Consider the following 21,391-nt stretch of genomic DNA (forward strand, 5'->3'; position numbering starts at 1 on the left):
ACATCAAAAAATGCAAGAGAAAACAATTTCAATTAACAAAACTATGATTCTTATATAATTTGCAAAAAGTCAACAAAAGTCAAATCCTCAGGCCCGCACCTTGGAACCCGACAAAATTTACATAAATCGAACACCCATTCCGCTATGATTTCACCCATACAAATATTATCTAATTTTGATACCATTTGGTCATTCAAATCATCATTTTATATTTTTGAAAGATTTCACAATTTTCTCGAAATTTTGCTTTAGATTCTCATGAATTTGATGTTAAACTTAAGATATAATCACAAAATATAGTTGAAAATTGATTAGAGACACTTACCCAATAATTTGGAGAAGTTTGGGTCTTTGGAAAATCACCCATGGAGGTTTAGCGTTTGAGAAAATTGAAAAATGGGTGAAAATATCGTCAAAAACCTCACTTAACAGGCCTCAGATGTCGCATTTGCGACCCAGGGTTCACAATTGATTGCGAACCCTCACAAATTGCGAACAAAGTAGGGCGGGCAGAAGTCGCATTTGCGAACTGGGCATCGCAAATGCGACAAAAAGTTCGCATTTGCGAACACACCAGAAACCAGCAATTTTTTCCGGCACAAAAATGAGCATAACTTCCTTATACGATGTCCAAATTCGATGATTCTTTTTCCTATAGCTCCACAATTTCGAAATGGATCTAATGGCTCAAAAAAACTGAATTTGGATCTCATTTTCTCAATGTGGTATTCTATTTTCTTGAAGAAACGATGATGAAGCATCCAAAAACAAGCGCAACATAGCCTAAACCTATCCGAAACTCACCCAAGCCCTCGGGGGGATCCAAACCAAACATGCACGCAAGTCTAAAAACATCATACGGACTTGCTCGTGTGATTAAATAATCAAAATAACATCAAAAACTACGAATTTAACCTCAAAACTCATGATTTTCTTAAGGACACTCAAATTTTCTAATATTTCAACCGGACGTCCAAATCACATCAAATCAATTCCGGTTCTCACCAAATTTTACAGATAGGACTTAAATATCATAAAAAACTTGTACCGGGCTCCTGAATCAGTATACGGGCCCGATACCAACGAGTTCAAACATTAATTCATTTCTTTATTTCATTTAAAAACCAGTACAACAATTTTCTTCAAAAATTGTTTTCTAAGGCTAGAGACCTCGAAATTTAATTCTGGGCATACGCCCAAGTCCTATATTTTATTACAGGTCTCTCGGGATCATCGGGATACAGATCCGGGTCCGTTTACCAAAAATATTGACCAAAGTCACCTAAAACCCAAATTTTAACTCTAGAAATTACTATATTTTTCATATTTTCACATAAAAATTTTCTGGTTTCATGCCCAGATTGCGCACGCAAATTGATACACATAATATGAAGCTGATCGTGACCTCAAACTTCCGAATCAGATGCAATTACTCAAAATGACCAGTTGGGTCGTTACACCGGGATCCGAGCTCCTTGGAATAGAAACAGCAATGGGGACAGGACAGCGGGAATCAACATTATGTACCAGAATTATCTCGCCCTAAAGTGCTTGGACCTCTTCTACGGTCGGGTTTTTAAGCTCTCCCGGTCGAGCATCCAGTTGAGCTGATGAAGTTATTCTTCTTCTTTGGAGGGGAGCCATTTCATCATTGGCTTCTCCATCTTCCACAATAACCACTATGGTCATCTTGGTTGTTGTTGTCATGACCCGATATCCCAACTTCGGAGTTTGATGGCGCCTAACATCCACTTGCTAGGAAAGTCGATGTGAGATAATTAAATAGCCATTTTTAAACAGTTAAAACACATTGATGATATGCAACGATAAATAGAAACCCAAACCAACACCGTACTAATATAAGGCACGTGATAATATCAACTCCCAAGTATTCGGAGTCACAAGCACACGAGAAACTAGAAGTCTACAAACAGAGTCTGAAATAAATACAACTGTTTCGAAGGAAATGAAAAGTAAAAGTGGGAAAAGGAGGGAGACTTTAAGGTCTACGAACTCCAGTAGATCTACCTCAAGTCTCCGTATGCAATGATCCAAGCTATCACACCTCACGCACCGCTGGGACCAATACCAGTATCTATACAAGAAGTGCAGATGTGTAGTATGTGTACAACCGACCTAATGTACTCTGTAAGTGTCGAGCCTAACCTCGACGAGGTAGTGACGAGGCTATTACGGGACACCTACATAAATAAACCTATACAAACATATATAAAGCAGCAATAATCACAAAGAATGATAACGTACAAACTGGGAGGGGACATGCAAAAGGGGATATATATAATAGCTACGGCAGGTATGAAATCACGAGATAGACAATTAAATCATCAACCAATGAACTTAGATAAATCAATGATATGAAAATGTCACGGCATCACCCTTCGTGATTTACTCTCGTCCTTACCATGAAATGATAATATAAGTAAAATGAAATGGCACGGCATCACCCTTCATGCTTTTACTCTCATACTCACTATGTAACAATGAATAAATGAGATGAATGGCATGACATCGCCCTTCGTGCTTTTACTTTTTTATTTACCATAAAATAATAAATGATATGTATGGCACGAGATCACCCTTCATGTTTTTACACTCTTCCTCACAATGTAATGAAAATAATATGAATTCAGGAAATAAATAATGCGGAGAATGTATTTAACGTCAGATATGATGCCAAGATACCAAACTTCAACTTCCAAAAATACTCAACAATTATGAAATAAGCAATAATTATGAGGCAAATAATCAAGAAGTAATAATCTAACCTAAACATGAATATCATAATTAACAATGCGATAAAATACAAGGAAACAAGTTCCACCCACATGCTTTAACCAAAAAATAACGCATAAGTAATCGTTACCTCACATATACGTTGATCCCACACATAAAACACTAAGCAAATAGACTAACAAGTCCTAATACCTCAAGTCAAGGTTAACCACGACACTTACTGTCACGGCCCAAAATCCACTATAGGTCGTGATGGCGCCTAACGCCACCGTCAGGCAAGCCAACGGTGATTGATCAACTTAATTACTCATTTTTATTACTTGAAATCATAATTCTCAATTAATTATGCATCCCACTTAGTCGATGCCTCAAATCACATAAAAAACATCAAAAACACAAATCACACCTCAATTCAAGCCTAGTAAAAACTAATGCATTCCACTTCTGCAATCGATGCCAAAACCTATCAAATCAACTCTGATTACCTCAAGTTTTGCACACAAATCATAAACGACACAACGAACATATTTCAACTTCCGGAACTAAAATTCGATCTCGGTAACCCCCAAGTCAACTCTAGGTCAAACTTCTCAACTCTCCAAACTTCTAATTTTCCAACTTTTGACATTTCAAGCCAAGGTGATGTCATGTCATTTCATTCATATTATTATATGGTGAGGACGAGAGTAAAAGCACGAAGGATGATGCCGTTTTATTTCATTCATATATTACATGGTGAGAACGAGAGTAAAAGCACGAAGGATGATGCCTTGCCATTTTAATATTATTTATTTAACTGATTTCCAATTTTGGTGATTTACTTGGTTATTTCATGTCTTCATACTTGTCGTATTTATTATATCTTCCCTTTTTTCGTATGTCCCCTCCCAGTTAGTATTTTATCATTCTTCTTGTTATTTTGTTGCTTTATATACACTTGTACATGTTTAATTATGTAGATGCCCAGTCATAGCCTCATCACTACCTCGTCGAGGTTAGGCTCAACACTTACGGAGTACATTGGGTCGATTGTACTCATACTACACTTTTGCACTTCTTATGCAGATAGTGGTATTTTTTTCAATCTTTATGGCCTTAAAACGCCAAAAAATAAGGAATGACCATGGCCAAGCGATGACTATTTTTCCTTGGGTTGTTTTTAATAGGCCGGCAAATTTTAGGCGATTCGTTCCAGTCGGCCAGATGCATGCATTTGGCGTGGGCTATAGCACACGAAAATCTTGGAATCGGGCGGAATTCGAGTTTTACGTTCCTAAAATGCCAATAAATGAGAAACAGTCATGACTAAGTGATGAATATTTTTCTTTGTATCATTTTTTATGGGCCAAAAATAATGTAGGCGATTCAGTTTCGGTCGCCCGTATGCAAGCAGATGGCATGGGCCACATGAAAATTTGGAAATCGAGCAAAGTTTTAGTTTTATTTCACCAAAACAGCAAAAAAGAGGAATAGTCATGGCCTTGGGTTATATATGATAGGCCGGCAAAATATTAGGCGATTTGGGTCCAATCACCTAGATGCATGTAGATGGTGTGAGCTATAGCACACGAAAATCTGAGAATCGGGCGGAGTTCTAGTTTTATGACCCTAAAACGCCAAAAAATAAGGAACGGTCATGGCAAAGTGATGAATATTGTTCCTTGAGTCATTTTTTATGGGCAGGAAAAAGTTAGGCGATTCAGATTCGATCGCTCGGATGCATGCATATGGACTGAGATATAACACACGAAAATCTCAAAATCAGGCGGAGTTCTAGTTTTATGGATTAAAAATGCCCAAAAATGAGGAACGATTATGGATAAGCGATGACTATTGTTCCTTGGGTCATTTTTATATGCCGGTAAAATTTTAGGCAATTCGGGTCCATTCAATTGGATACAAGCATATGGAATAATATCTAGTTATCGGGCGGAGTTCCAGCTTTATGTGATGACCCGGCCAGTCGTCTCATGAGTTACCACTCTGTTTCCCCCATTTCTGCTTCTTATTGCTTTGTTTATCGGTTCTATGAGTGATCGGGTTGGTTGGCTCGGGTTCAGAAAGGATTTGGTAAGGTTTGAGACACTTAGTCTCTTTTGAGGAAGCCTAGGTTGGAAAAGTCAACCAGATGTTGACTTATGTGTTAGAGGGCTCGGATGTGAGTTTTGATGGTTCAGATAGCTTTGGGAGGTGATTTGGGACTTAGGAGCGTGATCGGAATGTGCTTTGGAGGTACGAAGTAGATTTAGGCTTGAATTGGCGAAATTAAATTTTTGGCATTTTTCGGTTGATAGGTGAGATTTTGATATAGGGATCGGAATGGAATTCTGAGAGTTTCAGTAGTTTCGTTGTGTCATTTGGGATGTGTGTGCAAAATTGTAGGTCATTCGGGCATGGTTTGGTTGGGTTTTTGATCAAAAGCATAATTTAGAAGATTTTGGAATTCTTAGGATTGAATTCGAGTGTATTGATGTTGTTTTGAGCGTTCCGGAGGTTGGAACAAGTTTGAATGATATTGTGGGGTATGTTGGCATATTTGGTTAAGGTCCTGGAGGCCTCGGGTGAGTTTCGGGTGGTCAATCGGACCATTTCATGTTGTTGAGAATTGCAGAAAACTACTGAAGTGTTGCAGAGAAATTTGACCTTCGCGTTCGCGAAGGGTTATCTAGTGAGACTGAGATTTTAGCCTTCGCTTTCGTGAAGAAGGATCCACGTTCACGAAGGGGTAGAGTCATTGTGCATTGCGTTCGCGAGAGAGGCTCCACGTTCGCGTAGAAGAAGTTGGGCATCTGGGCTTGAGAGTTGATTTGTTCATCATGTTCGCGAGAAGAGGAACGTGTTCGTGAAGGTGGAGCAGAAGAGCCATCACGTTTGCGAGGTCTGGTCACGATCGCGTAAGAGGAAAATCTGGTCAAAGTTGGATTGTGCTTCGCGAACGCAAGGCGTTGATCGCGTTCGCGAAGAAGAAATTGAGGCCTGGGCAGAATGTTTAAATAGTCATCTTGTCCGCGACTTTGGGGTTTACTTCCACCATTTTTGAGAGATTTTGGAGCTTTTTGAAAAGGATTGAAGAGGGATTCAAGGGAAACACTTGGAGATTTGGAGCATCCGGAGGCCGATTCGAGGGGCAAAGGCATCGCGAGCTAGAGATTTTGACTGAGTAGAGGTGAGTAATGATTGTAAATGTTGTCCTGAGGGTATAAAACCCCGGATTGCACATCGTTGTGCTATATTGAGGTGATGCACACACTAGATAACGAGCGTGGGGTCGTGCACTGTTGGGGATTGTGACTTAGTCCATCCCGAATGACTGTTTTACCACGTATTTGACTGAAAACTATTTGCTATCATCATGTTTTGGGCTGAATGCCATATTTGGGACTCGTGCCAACTACTTGAACCCTTATGGGATTTTTACTGATAATTTCTTAGTGTTTTGACTTTATACTTGAACTCAGTCATGCTATATTCTACTGTTTTCATAACGCAACCATGTTTACTCTACTTTAACACTTAAATGATATTTTGGGTTGAGCATCATGTTTTACTGTTGCCCGAGTGGCTTGTGAAATTATGACTGAGCAAGGCCGAGGGCCTATGTTGTGAGGAAACACCTGATTATGATTATGAGGCCGAGGGCCTGAGATTTGTACGCCATGAGGTGGTTTGTTGATATGAGGCCGAGATACTATTTATGATGCCACAAGATGGCTTGATATGGTGCTTGGGCCGTAAGGGGTCCCTCCAGGAGTCTGCATACCCTCAGTGAGCGCGGGTACCCATAGTGATGTGAGATATAGCCCGAGGGGCTTGTTATTGTTCCATGTGTTGCCAAGGGACGTTTCTTTATGTGTTTACCTTTTCTAGTTGCCTGTCTTTTACTTGCTTAACTGTTTAAAAATGGATTTTAAGAAGCTTAAACTGAACTAAAGTGACTTTGCATAACTTCACTATTTCATGACTTTTTACTGGCTTTTACTGCTTCCTTATAGCCTGTGATGTGCCTTACATGATTTCTTATTTCTCAGTCTTTATTTATGATTATTACTAACTGAGTTGGAGTACTCACTTTACTCCCTACACCCCATGTACAGATTTAGGCACTTCTGATCCTGCTTGCGAGGGTTGAGAGCTCCCGGCAGATTTCGGAGTTCACGAGGTAGCTGCTCGGCGTTCACAGCCCCGTGCTTCTCCCCATTTATCTCATTTCCTTACTCTTGTTAGTGATTCTGTAATAGCTTGGTAGGCTCTTCATACTTGTAGTATTGATAGATGCTCATGACTGGTGACACCTCGATGTCGGGCTGTGTTGGTTTTAATTCTGCAAATTGTACTGTTCACTGCTAATTTTGGAATTTTATCATGTTTAAGAATTAATACTTATTATTTTCATTGCTTAAAATTGAAATGAGAATGTGTCGGCTAGAATTGTCTTCACAAGAGGCGCCATCACGACCGGGTCCGAGTTTAGGGTCGTGACACTTTATGACCTAAAAATGCCAAAACAAATGAGGAATGGTCATGGAGAAACGATGACTATTGTTCCTTGGATCGTTTTTGATGGACCATCAAAATTTTAGGCTATTCAATTCCAATCGTCCGGATGCCATCCCCAAGAAAGGAACCTACAAGTATCTTGGGTTAATAATCTACGAAACGGGAAGATCAACGATGACTATTGTTCCTTGGATCGTTTTTGATGGACCATCAAAATTTTAGGCTATTCAGGTCCAATCGTCCGGATGCCATCCCCAAGAGAGGAACCTACAAGTATCTTGGGTTAATAATCTACGAAAACGGGAAGATCAACGATGATGTAACACATCTTATTGAAGCATGGTGGATGAAATAGAGGCTCGCATCAAGTATCTTACGTGAAACAAATATGTTACCATGACTTAAAGCTAAATACTATAGAGTGGTTGTTAGACCAACTATTCTGTATGGGGTAAAGTGTTGGCCGGTCAAGAACTCACACGTTCAGAAGATAAAAGTCGCAAAAATAAATATGCTTAGATGGATGTGTGGTCATTTTAAGAGAGATAATATTAGTAACAAAGGTATACAAAACAAGGTGGGAGTGACCTCCATACTGGACAAGACGAGGGAAGCATAGCTGAGATGGTTAGGGCATGTGAAGAGGAGGAGCATAGATGTCCCAATGAAGAGGTGCAAGAGGTTAGAAATGATAAGTCTAAGGAGAGGTAAAGGTATATCGCATAACAATTGAGGAGAAGTGATTATATAGGACATGACACATCTTCAGCTCTCCGAGGACATAAGGTCGATTATTAGGGTAGAAGGTTAGTAGGAAGTCGAGCGATTTTCCTCTTTTCTGTGGGAGGGCATGGTTAGTTTAGAGCACCTTGTCTTCTTCCTTTTCCCCTTATTATTATTATTGTTGTTGTTGTGGTGGTGTGGTGGTTGTTGCGACCAAAACACTCACGCAAGTGTGCGCGATCGACAAGTAATATAGTAGTAAGTAAAGTATCGTTCCCACGAGGAATTGTGATCAACTTATCGACTGATGTAGGCTCAAACAATTATCAATTCAAGCTAAATTATCACAAAATATATAAAGAACCAATTTACAATTTACCTAGTAATTAAACAATAATTCAACACAAAATTACTACACCAATTTCACAATATGTTTATAACAATTTGGATAAATATATTCTCGGGTCATGGACTTGCTAGAAATTATGCTACTATTTTAGCTTAAAATGGATTTATTGAATTATCCGGGTTATTGATTATAGGGTTAATAATATTCATAAGAATCTTTCGAGTTCTTATGCATCTATTCAAGTTAAACTAATACCTATATGTCTATGGTATTAATATTAGCAAGAATGCATTTACAACTCCTATTTTTCAACCAAACAAGGCAATTAAGTATATGTCTATCTTAATTGTGAATTCTTCACCCGATGCCCGAAATTTAAAACTTGTTCTATTTGATTCTATATGCAACCAAGAATTTCCTTTGTCAAGTTTAATTCAAGATTCATAAATAGTATTTCACTGTTAGCTACGCAGTAAAATAATTAGAAGCAGAACCAAATAAACAACCCATAAATAGATTCAAGATCTTCAATTTAAGCTTCAAATAACATAATTATCTAACATCCATGACCTAAGAATACTAGAATTTTTAGCTACTCATAATCATACAAAAATCAACAATAAAAGTTTTAAACATAATATTAACAAGCAAATAGAAGAAAGTTTAGAAGAACTCTGTGAATCCTTGCTCCAACATGATGTTCTTCTTCTCCTTTCCTAGCTCCAAGATGAAGCTCCTCCTTCTTCTATGGCTTTTTCTCCCTCAAAAATCTGATCTCTCTCTCAATAATGGAGCTTTACTTTATGTAAGTTGAGTGGATCCTCCCAGATTTCCCATTTTGCCCCCAAATAATTGATTTCCCGGACTGGACTAGCGCGGGAGCGCATGACCCGCGCTAGTGGGGTTTCTTTCTGTCCAAAACAATTGAACTAGCGCGGGAGCGCATGACCCGTGCTAGTGGGGTTTTCTCTTGTTAAGATGTTGTTGCTCAACTTTTCATCATTTGACTCCATTTTTCACTTGATTACCATCATAAATCCTCATTTATTTATTGAACTCCTGTGAGACATTAAAGTCATGATTAGAGCCAATTTTTGCATTATTTGAACATTTACAATAGTAAATCATCCTTAAGTTGAGCTAAAACATAGGCTATATTAAATAATTTAGCCTATTATCAACACCCCACACTTAGCTTATTGCTAGTCCTCGAGCAATCCACTATATTCTTTTTAGAGAATTCTTCACTCAACCATTTCCCCTCACGCATTACACCTAGAACATTGTACATATATTACGCCTAGCAGTGAACAATCCTAGCCTCAAAGTCAACTCTCAAGTGTCATGCAATATTTACACTTCCTCAAAGTACTCTACAGAGAAATCAAGACTTGCTTCTCCGTCACGATTCATATGCCCTCACAATTACATCAACAAAAACTGAGTTCAATCCACCACATTCAATTCATATATTCACATATATCAAGGAAATCACTCACTCTCACAAAAGAGGTCACATGCATGCAATTGGTACCATAAGCTTGCCCTTAATGTAAATCTCTACTAATGTAGGCTAACTCAATCCAAAATTAATTAGGACTTTTTCATGGTTGTAATGTGGGCTAAGGGACAGGTAGGATGTATTTAGGAATAGTGACTCAACCCCTAAGCACTTTAACACATCACATGAGCAACTTTCAGCATAAATTCTTCAACCCACTTCTCATTTATACACAATATCATCCCACAAATACGCCCTTCTTCTTTAAGCACTCTATTAATTCATTCCCACTAGCTAGAGCAAAACACAATGTAATTTTTCTTGTCACTCAATTTCTGCTAGTGGTGTATTCGTTTACAACATAAGTGCACCTTTCATCCTTTTATTTGTTCCACTCAAAAGCCACCCCACACTTATTTCCTTCTTACTTCTTTTAGCTCTCTTCTCACAATTAAAGTGTTTTAAGAGGTAAAAGGATCAAAACAATGTCAATTTAGAACAAAAGGGTATGGGCTTGTAATGCGGGTGCCAAACAAAAAGTCTGAAGGCTCAAAAGGGTGAACTGGGACAAATTTTATTTTTAATAAGCAATTAAGCTCAAAAAGGTCAAAGAAAGCCTAACATCATTTTTCAAACCGAGCATCACCTCAAATTTCACTTCAACTCACATACCGGGCAAGTTCTAGACACAAGTACAACACATACTACACAAATACTCACCACACATGGCATATGACTCATTCCAGATCATCTCATCAAGACACTCCATTACGAGCATACAATTCAGTACAAACATACAAATTAAGGCACTTTCAGGGAGATTCAACAATTAGGACTAAGCGTTACACTCTAGGGTCAATTGTGTTCAGGTGTGTCAAAGCTATGGGTTTACTTTTCTATAGCTTATAACTCCTTATTTTAGTCTACAAATAAAAAATATAAAAACAGAAATTAAAAACTACATATGCCCGGTTCAAGATAAACCCTTGGAAAAGTATCGCGGCTTAAAGAAAAACCAAAGGGGAATTGTTATACTACTTAAAAATACAAAAAAAAAATCTTTTTGTTGTTTTCTATGGGCTCAATTCCTCAAGAACTACTATCTAAAAGAATCTATCATCGGGTCGCGCCAATATAACTACTAAAAAAAATCTACTGAAAATGTTAAAGAACAGAAAACAATTACTCCAACAATACTAAATTACCAAAACATTTAAAAACAAAAGTGAAATAGTCACGCAATCCCAAAACATTATATATTGTACCACACCACCAAAACATTCCAACAATCCAAAATAATTGAAACAACCTAAAAATCCATAATAATTACTACCATCCAAAACATTTAAGAACAGTTAAACATATGTTTAAAGGAATCCTCCACCCCACACTTAAAACGAGACATGTCCCCATATCTTTCATTATAAACAAGAGATGAAGCAAAGATACTTCCCCGAGGAGTCACTCCTGGTCGAAGACAAAACCTGAATCCACATTGCATGCCCGACCAATTGCACGAAGCCAACCCAAGAGTCGGCTTTCCATTTTCTTTTGCTGAACTTGCATTTTATCAACACGTCTCCCCAGAACTGTCACTGATGTTTTAATTTCAGTGATTTCCTGCTCCATGCGGTCTATCCTTTGTCCCCGACCAGCCCTAGACGGTCCTGCTGCATCAAAAGCTTGTGGTTGTGAAGGTGGTGCATTTTCTCCCATCTCCACATCATCAGCTCCTTCTTGTTGGTCATCTCCTTCCTCATCGTCACTGTCATCAGAATCAGCAACAACCAATTTAGCTGGATGTACAACTTACTTACCTGTAGTGAACATTTTAGCCGTGAAAGGATTGACTTTAGCTAGTCGTCCATCTGCAGCAAAATTGTTTGGTACATTGGCTCGAAGGCACAGTAGGGTGACAAGAGATGGGTAATACAACCCGTAGCGTTGAATTCTAACCCTCTGGAACATTTCTTTATGTATCAACAATGGCACATCAAACCATACCCTATTCATGAACGCGACCAAAACACTCACGCAAGTGTACGCGATCGACAAGTAATATAGTAGTAAGTAAAGTATCGTTCCCACGAGGAATTTTGATCAACTTATCGACTGATGTAGACTCAAACAATTATCAATTCAAGCTAAATTATCACAAAATATATAAAGAACCAATTTACAATTTACCTAGTAATTAAACAATAATTCAACACAAAATTACTACACCAATTTCACAATATGTTTATAACAATTTGGATAAATATATTCCCGGATCATGGACTTGCTAGAAATTATGCTACTATTTTAGCTTAAAATGGATTTATTGAATTATCCGGGTTATTGATTATAGGGTTAATAATATTCATAAGAATCTTTCGAGTTCTTATGCATCTATTCAAGTTAAACTAATACCTATATGTCTATGGTATTAATATTAGCAAGAATGCATTTACAACTCCTATTTTTCAACCAAACAAGGCAATTAAGTATATGTCTATCTTAATTGCGAATTCTTCACCCGATGCCCGAGATTCAAAACTTGTTCTATTTGATTCTATATGCAACCAAGAATTTCCTTTGTCAAGTTTAATTCAAGATTCGTAAATAGTATTTCACTGTTAGCTACGCAGTAAAATAATTAGAAGCAGAATCAAATAAACAACCCATAACAATAGATTCAAGATCTTCAATCTAAGCTTCAAATAACATAATTATCTAACATCCATGACCCAAGAATACTAGAGTTTTTAGCTACTCATAATCATACAAAAATCAACAATAAAAGTTTTAAACATAATATTAACAAGCAAATAGAAGAAAGTTTAGAAAAACTCTTTGAATCCTTGCTCTAAAATGATGTTCTTCTTCTCCTTTCCTAGCTCCAAGATGAAGCTCCTCCTTCTTCTATAGATTTTTCTCCCTAAAAAATCTGATCTATCTCTCAATAATGGAGCTTTAATTTATGTAAGTTGAGTGGATCCTCCCAGATTTCCCATTTTGCCCCCAAATATTGATTTCCCGGACTGGACTAGTGCAAGAGCGCATGACCCGCTCTAGTGGGGTTTCTTTCTGTCCAAAACAATTGAACTAGCGCGGGAGCGCATGACCCGCGCTAGTGGGGTTTTCTCTTGTTAAGATGTTGTTGCTCAACTTTTCATCATTTGACTCCATTTTTAACTTGATTACCATCATAAATCCTCATTTATTTATTGAACTCCTGTGAGACATTAAAGTCATGATTAGACCAATTTTTGCATTATTTGAACATTTACAATAGTAAACCATCGTTAAGTTGAGCTAAAACATAGGTTATATTAAACAATTTAGCCTATTATCAACACCCCACACTTAGCTTATTGCTAATCCTTGAGCAATCCACTATATTCTTTTTAGAGAATTCTTCACTCAACCATTTCCCCTCACGGATTACACCTAGAACATTGTACATATATTACGCCTAGCAGTGAACAATCCTAGCCTCAAAGTCAACTCTCAAGTGCCATGTAATATTTACACTTCCTCAAAGTACTCTACACAGAAATCAAGACTTTCTTCTCTGTCACGATTCATATGCCCTCACAATTACATCAACAAAAACTGAGTTCAATCCATCACATTCAATTCATATATTCACATATATCAAGGAAATCACTCACTCTCACAAAAGAGGTCACATGCATGCAATTGGTACCATAAGCTTGCCCTTAATGTAAATCTCTACTAATGTAGGCTAACTCAATCCAAAATTAATTAGGACTTTTTCATGGTTGTAATGTGGGCTAAGGGACAGGTAGGATGTATTTAGGAATAGTGACTCAACCCCTAAGCACTTTAACACATCACATGAGCAATTTTCAGCATAAATTCTTCAACCCACTTCTCATTTATACACTATATCATCCCACAAATACGCCCTTCTTCTTTAAGCACTCTATTAATTCATTCCCACTAGCTAGAGCAAAACACAATGTAATTTTTCTTGTCACTCAATTTATGCTAGTGGTGTATTCGTTTACAACATAAGTGCACCTTTCATCCTTTTATTTATTTCACTCAAAAGCCACCCCACACTTATTTCCTTCTTACTTCTTTTAGCGTTCTTCTCACAATTAAAGTGCTTTAAGAGGTAAAAGGATCAAAACAATGTCAATTAAGAACAAAAGGGTATGGGCTTGTAATGCGGGTGCCAAACAAAAAGTCTGAAGTCTCAAAAGGGTTAACTAGGGACAAATTTTATTTTTAATAAGCAATTAAGTTCAAAAAGGTCAAAGAAAGCCTAACATCATTTTTCAAACCGAGCATCACCTCAAATTTCACTTCAACTCACATACCGGGCAAGTTCTAGACACAAGTACAACACATGGACTACACAAATACTCACCACACATGGCATATGACTCATTCCAGATCATCTCATCAAGACACTCCATTACGAGCATTCAATTAAGTACAAACATACAAATTAAGGCACTTTCAGTGAGATTCAACAATTAGGACAAAGCGTTACACTCTAGGGTCTATTGTGTTTAGGTGTGTCAACGCTATGGGTTTACTTTTCTATAGCTTATAACTCCTTATTATAGTCTACAAATAAAAAATATAAAAACAGAAATTAAAAACTACCTATGCCCGGTTCAAGATAAACCCTTGGAAAAGAATCGCGGCTTAAAGAAAAACCAAGGGGGAATTGTTATACTACCTAAAAATACAAAAAAAAAAAATTGTTGTTTTCTGTGGACTCAGTTCCTCAAGAACTCCTATCTAAAAGAATCCATCATCGGGCCGCACCAATATAACTACTAAAAAAAAAATCTACTGAAAATGTTTAAGAACAGACAACAATTACTCCAAAAATACTAAATCACCAAAACATTTAAAAAAAAAAGTGAAATAGTCACGCAATCCCAAAACATTATATATTGTACCACACCACCAAAACATTCCAACAATCCAAAACAATTGAAACAATCTAAAAATCCATAAAGTTACTACCATCCAAAACATTTAAGAACAATTAAACATATGTTTAAAGGAATCCTCCACCCCACACTTAAAGCGAGACATGTCCCCATGTCTTTCATTATAAACAAGAGATGAAGCAAAGATACTTCCTCGAGGAGTCACTTTTGGTCGGAGACAGAACCTGAATCCACATTGCATGCCCCACGAATTGCACGAAGCCAACCCAAGAGCCGGCTTTCCATTTTCTTTTGTTGAACTTGCATTTCATCAACACGTCTCCCCAGAACTGTCACTGATGTTTTAATTTCAGTGATTTCCTGCTCCATGCGGTCTATCCTTTGTCCCCGACCAACCCTAGACGGTCATGCTGCATCAAAAGCTTGTAGTTGTGCAGGTGGTGCATCTTCTCCCATCTCCACATCATCAGCTCCTTCTTGTTGGTCCTCTCCTTCCTCATCGTCACTGTCATCAGAATCAGCAGCAACCAATTCAGCTGGATGTACAACTTCCTTACCTGTGGTGACCATTTTAGTCGTGAAAGGATTGACTTTAGCTAGTCGTCCATCTGCAGCAAGATTGTTTGGTACATTTGCTCGAAGGCACAGTAGGGTGACAAGAGATGGGTAATACAACCCGTAGCGTTGAATTCTAACCCTCCGGAACATTTCTTTATGTATCAACAATGGCACATCAAACCATGCCCTATTCATGTTGCGACCAAAACACTCACGCAAGTGTACGCGATCGACAAGTAATATAGTAGTAAGTAAAGTATCGTTCCCACGAGGAATTGTGATCAACTTATCGACTGATGTAGACTCAAACAATTATCAATTCAAGCTAAATTATCACAAAATATATAAAGAACCAATTTACAATTTACCTAGTAATTAAACAATAATTCAACACAAAATTACTACACCAATTTCACAATATGTTTATAACAATTTGGATAAATATATTCCCGGATCATGGACTTGCTAGAAATTATGCTACTATTTTAGCTTAAAATGGATTTATTGAATTATCCGGGTTATTGATTATAGGGTTAATAATATTCATAAGAATCTTTCGAGTTCTTATGCATCTATTCAAGTTAAACTAATACTTATATGTCTATGGTATTAATATTAGCAAGAATGCATTTACAACTCCTATTTTTCAACCAAACAAGGCAATTAAGTATATGTCTATCTTAATTGCGAATTCTTCACCCGATGCCCGAGATTCAAAACTTGTTCTATTTGATTCTATATGCAACCAAGAATTTCCTTTGTCAAGTTTAATTCAAGATTCGTAAATAGTATTTCACTGTTAGCTACGCAGTAAAATAATTAGAAGCAGAATCAAATAAACAACCCATAACAATAGATTCAAGATCTTCAATCTAAGTTTCAAATAACATAATTATCTAACATCCATGACCCAAGAATACTAGAGTTTTTAGCTACTCATAATCATACAAAAATCAATAATAAAAGTTTTAAACATAATATTAACAAGCAAATAGAAGAAAGTTTAGAAAAACTCTTTGAATCTTTGCTTTAAAATGATGTTCTTCTTCTCCTTTCCTAGCTCCAAGATGAAGCTCCTCCTTCTTCTATGGCTTTTTCTCCCTCAAAAATCTGATCTCTCTCTCAATAATGGAGTTTTACTTTATGTAAGTTGAGTGGATCCTCCCAGATTTCCCATTTTGCCCCCAAATAATTGATTTCCCGGACTGGACTAGTGCGGGAGCGCATGACCCGCGCTAGTGGAATTTCTTTCTGTCCAAAAGAATTGAACTAGCGCGGGAGCGCATGACCCGCGCTAGTGGGGTTTTCTCTTGTTAAGATGTTGCTGCTCAACTTTTCGTCATTTGACTCCATTTTTCACTTGATTACCATCATAAATCCTCATTTGTTTATTGAACTTCTGTGAGACTTTAAAGTCATGATTAGAGCCAATTTTTGCATTATTTGAACATTTACAATAATAAATCATCCTTAAGTTGAGCTAAAACATAGGCTATATTAAACAATTTAGCCTATTATCAGTGGTCTTCGACGTCGTTGTTGTGAGCACGTAATTTTTTCCCGACTAGAATTACTCCTACAAAAACTAAAAAATAGGTTTTCTAAATTATTTTTTAGTTTTGTAGGTTTTCTTAATTAATTGTTTGTATTTTTGTGCACATTTAATATTTTTAAAATCATAAATATAAAAAATATCAAATCATCATTACATAGTATTTTAAGGCTTTAATTGCATTTAGAATTTAATTACATAAGTTAATTGCATTTATTAAACAGAAAATCACAAAAACAAATTGGTCATGTTACATTTTAGCCTTATCTTTAAATGAGTAATTTTATTTTATTAGTTTTAAAATTGATTAGTTGTTCAAATATTAGAATAGTTAATTAAGTTTAGTTCACAAACTAGATTTAATTCAAGACCTACTCTAGGTTTTTAATTAATTAAGTTAGGATTTTTAAAATCAAAGAAAAATAAAAGAGAAAGGATTTTTTGTTGGTTCCTGATTTGGGCCAAGATAAGATCTAGGCCCAAATTTTCCTCATTAAGCCGCCCTAATCCAACCCAAACCCTCTAAAAATTGGTCCAGTCCCCACTTAACAAAACGACGCCGTTTTAGTAGTGGCGATCTTAGTCGTCGATCTTCCTTGATCAAACGGCCTAGAAATAAACACCCACACCCCTTATAATTGTACGAATGGAACCCCTAACCCCAAAACACCCCCTCATTCTCTCTTCTCTCTTTTAGAGACTAACCCTAGCCGCCCCTAAACTCTTCACCTTCTCCGCCGTCCTTCGCCGCCCGGAAATCGCCTCACGGCATGGCCACCCCCAAACCACTCCAAATTAACACCCCACAATCCCCAGCCTCCCTATTCACTAATCCACCGTTAGTTTTCCCTAATTCCTCACCAAACCCATTGAATTTCAGATCTAAGAAGTAGTGAAAACCTAGTTCTGCTTTCTCTTTGATTTAAATCGGGTCTGTTTTTCGTTATAACTTACATCAATTGATTTTTCTTGTTGAGAGCTATTGATTGATGTTGGTTTCATAACGTTTGACAGACACCAAATCCGGTCAAGAACGTCACTGACTTTGCTAGAACTCCGACAAAGTTCTTTCTTCTCCGATTCAACCTCCAAACCTCCCCAGAATCACACCTCCCTTCACCTTCAATCCAAAGACCCTTTCAAAATCTTTCGATTTTCAAATCAGAGAACCCAGAAATCTTAATGGCCATTGGTGTAGCTGGTTTTTCAGAGGTCCTCGTGTCAAGATGTCCTATCAGGAACTCAAATTTTGGATGGGTCTCTTGGCACAAGGACTTTTGGCGACTTGGTCTCAAATCGGCAGAATCCGGTTTAGGTATACCTCTTTTCTTTCTTTTTTCCTTTTTCTGCTTGATTTCTTTTACCGTTATCAATTGTTTTATTTTTCTCTTGTTTGTTCTATTTTTATTGATAAGACTGTCTAGATAGTTACATACAATTAGTTTAACTCATAAGTTTGTTTAATTTAATCAAAGGTAGGTTCATTAAGTTAGCTACTAAATGTTATTGCATTACTGCTTATGGTTTTCCTCTCTCTTTTGTTGTTTTCTTTTGTTTGTTGTCTTGGATTTAGATTTGTTTAGATTAATTACTCTGCAAAGTTAAGGCCTTTTAGTTTATTGCACTAGTTCAATCATTTGCTCAGGGTTAATCAAGGTATTTGTTCTAGTTTATTTAATAAGTTACCTTGATTTATTCTTAGTTATTTGATTATTTAGGTTCGAATGAGTTAAGAATTGAAAGGGTAATAACAGAAGTTTAAGGGGGTCAATTGAAAACAAACATTAGGGAGTCTCAATGTAGAATTGTCTGGAAGGTTCTAGAAGATAATGATAGGGACTAAAGTGTAATGAAATAATTAAAAATAGGTCAGAAATAAGGTAAAAAAATATCAGAAGTTTCTAGTATTGGACAGTTGTCCCTTTTTTGGTGTTAAAAGATGCTGAAAATAGAGTAAAAGGATAGTTGTACCAAATCTATTAAAAAAGATGTTGTACTGTCCTTTTTTACAGCTGACATTTCTGAATTTTAGGATAGAGTATTCCCTCTTATTCTTTTCTTTGTGCACTCTATATAAAGAACAAACTCTCACTCACTCACACGCATTCTTTCATCAGCATATTCACTCTCAAAATAGGCACACAATACTTAATACAGAAAAATTCAGAATTCCATCTGGGTCTTCTACATTGATTTGTACATCAGATTTCTGTTGGGATTTACTATTTTGGTTGCTGAGTTTGCTGGTTCTTTCAATCAAGCTGCTGTGATATTCTGGGTTTAGTTGTTCCCAAATTCAGAGATTTATCCTTTTATCCTTGTGTTCTTTTGCTCCTTGTTGTTTCTTAGATATGTAAACTTGCTGTTGTTCTTTTGAGTTATATGAAAATGTAAGGCTTGTTCCATTTTGAGTTACCTGCTGCATTTTGGTTGGATTGTTCTTGTTTGGTTGGTTAGTTTTCCTTTTTGTATGTAAGCTGAATGTTTAAGTATAATGTCTTGACTTCATGAAGGTTCTATTATCCAACCTATGAGACACATGTGGATTTTAGAGGTTTAATGGTAAAAGGTGCTAGGAATCTGTTTTGTCTTCAACTAAAATTCAGTTATGTGTAGTATTGAATAGTTCATGTTGTTAGCTTGGCTATGAACTTCTGAAATCTGAGTTTTACTCTTTCTGTGTCCATGAGATGTGCAAGTTTGGTTTCTTGTGGTTAAAATTGGTTTATCACTACTGAAGGTTGTTTGTTAGGTTTAAATTATCTTTGCTTGACTCAATAATGAAGAGTGTTTCAACACTATTCCTTCAATCAAAGTCTAGATCTTTTCTTTAAAAAAATGTTAAGCATGTAATGGAAACAGTGCTACTGCTTTACTTGAGTGTTAGTTCATGAAATTAATGTGTAATTTTGATTTGATATTGGCATGTGGAAGACAAAGCTAAGCAGTAATTGGATTTGATCACCAGTTGATCAAATCCATCACTGACTAGATTTCAAGCCAACCGGGCAGTAATGAAAGGAGAAACGGGATCCCTGCTTGTTAAATCAATTAGCCCAGACGGGGTCAGAATCAGGCCATAACACTTCACATAATTGTAATTGTTAGTTTGAAGTTGTATAGTAATTTATTTAGTGCACCAAGTGCAATCAGCAGGACTATGTAATATCATTTCTTATTTTTAGTTGTAATATAATTGAAGTGTGTGGTGTGAGTTTCTGTCCATGTTGTACATCTTTCTTTTGGTTGGCCCATTTCTTGTTTCATTATTTATTTCAAATGTGATTCTATATGATCCTTGTTTTGAAATCCCTACGTGAAGTATGCTGCCCCCAAAAAATGGAATTTACTTGAACGCTACTTGGGCTCTGACAGAGGCCCATTTCTGTTTCCTCCTCTGATTGTATCATTTAAAGCTTGATATAGCCTACTGCAGCCCAGTCACGTTTTAGTACCAAAGTGTCATTTCCAAACCTTTGGTCCATGTTTTGTATCCACGTCAATTCATTTAGCCCAAAACAGAATTGATGCTAGCCATACCTATTAAAAGTGATATTGTTGATATGAACTTATACTCGTTCTGTGACGCGTTCTTTATAATAATAGAATCAAATTACTTTACAAAGTGTTTCAATGATATTTCATTATGCACAACATAACCTATTTAAATATCATAACTTTAGATCGCATAAACATTCGTAGTTTGCTTTAGGCGCGTTCAAATAAATCATCATGGCAATGAGTATGGTTTCCGTGGCATAATCATGATACTTAATTTTCAAATTCGGGTGCATATTTCATGTGACCCGACCACAACTTCGAACAATAATAAAATACACATGTTGTAAATTGTGCGTACGGTTCCCATGACACGATTCACAACGTGTACAAAAACAAACAAGTGTACGACAATCGTAACTTGTTCCAGAAATAATTTCATAAACAAATAAAAGCAATCATAAAGTTAAAAATGCACAATAGGTTTAAAACAAGTAATAAATCAGATAATTAGGCCAATTATGAAATAGTTGAACGGCCGTGCTAAAACCACAGAACTCGGGAGTGCCTCACACCTTCTCCCAGATTAACAGAATTCCTTACCTGGTCTTCTGTGTTCGCAGACCAAAAATAGAGTCAATTTTCTTTGATTTGGAATTTAAAATAAACCGGTGACTTGGGACACCATAAATTATTCCAAGTGGCGACTCTGAATTAAATAAAATAATCTCATTTCGATTAATGTCACTTTAATTGAAAAAACTCTCTTATATCCCCCTCGGGTAAAAAGGAGGTGTGACAGTCGTTGTTATTATCATTATTATTATTATTATTTTATTATTATCTTATTCTTAACTTTTATTACTACTGTTGTTTCTTTTGCTTTTGCTATGGTACTATTTTTGTTGTCAATATTTTTTTTTAGTATTTTCATCATAGTTTCTTTACTCTTGCATTTTTTAAATATGTTTTGAAAACATTTTTCTCGATAAGAGGGTCTATTGGAAACATCTTATCTACCTCACACAAAATATGGTAAG

At 36.6% G+C, this 21,391-nt stretch overlaps 1 long non-coding RNA gene across 1 annotated transcript; it reads left to right on the plus strand.

The window, feature by feature from the left end:
- Positions 1-17,979: 17,979 nt before the first annotated feature.
- Positions 17,980-20,078, plus strand: LOC107813460 (uncharacterized). The gene is made up of 2 exons (XR_001654347.2): positions 17,980-18,168; positions 19,788-20,078. It is a non-coding gene; the product is annotated as an uncharacterized LOC107813460 (long non-coding RNA).
- The last annotated feature ends 1,313 nt before the right edge of the window (positions 20,079-21,391 follow it).

The sequence above is a fragment of the Nicotiana tabacum genome, chromosome 5 (genome assembly GCF_000715075.1).
Source record: "Nicotiana tabacum cultivar K326 chromosome 5, ASM71507v2, whole genome shotgun sequence".
NCBI lineage: Eukaryota > Viridiplantae > Streptophyta > Magnoliopsida > Solanales > Solanaceae > Nicotiana > Nicotiana tabacum.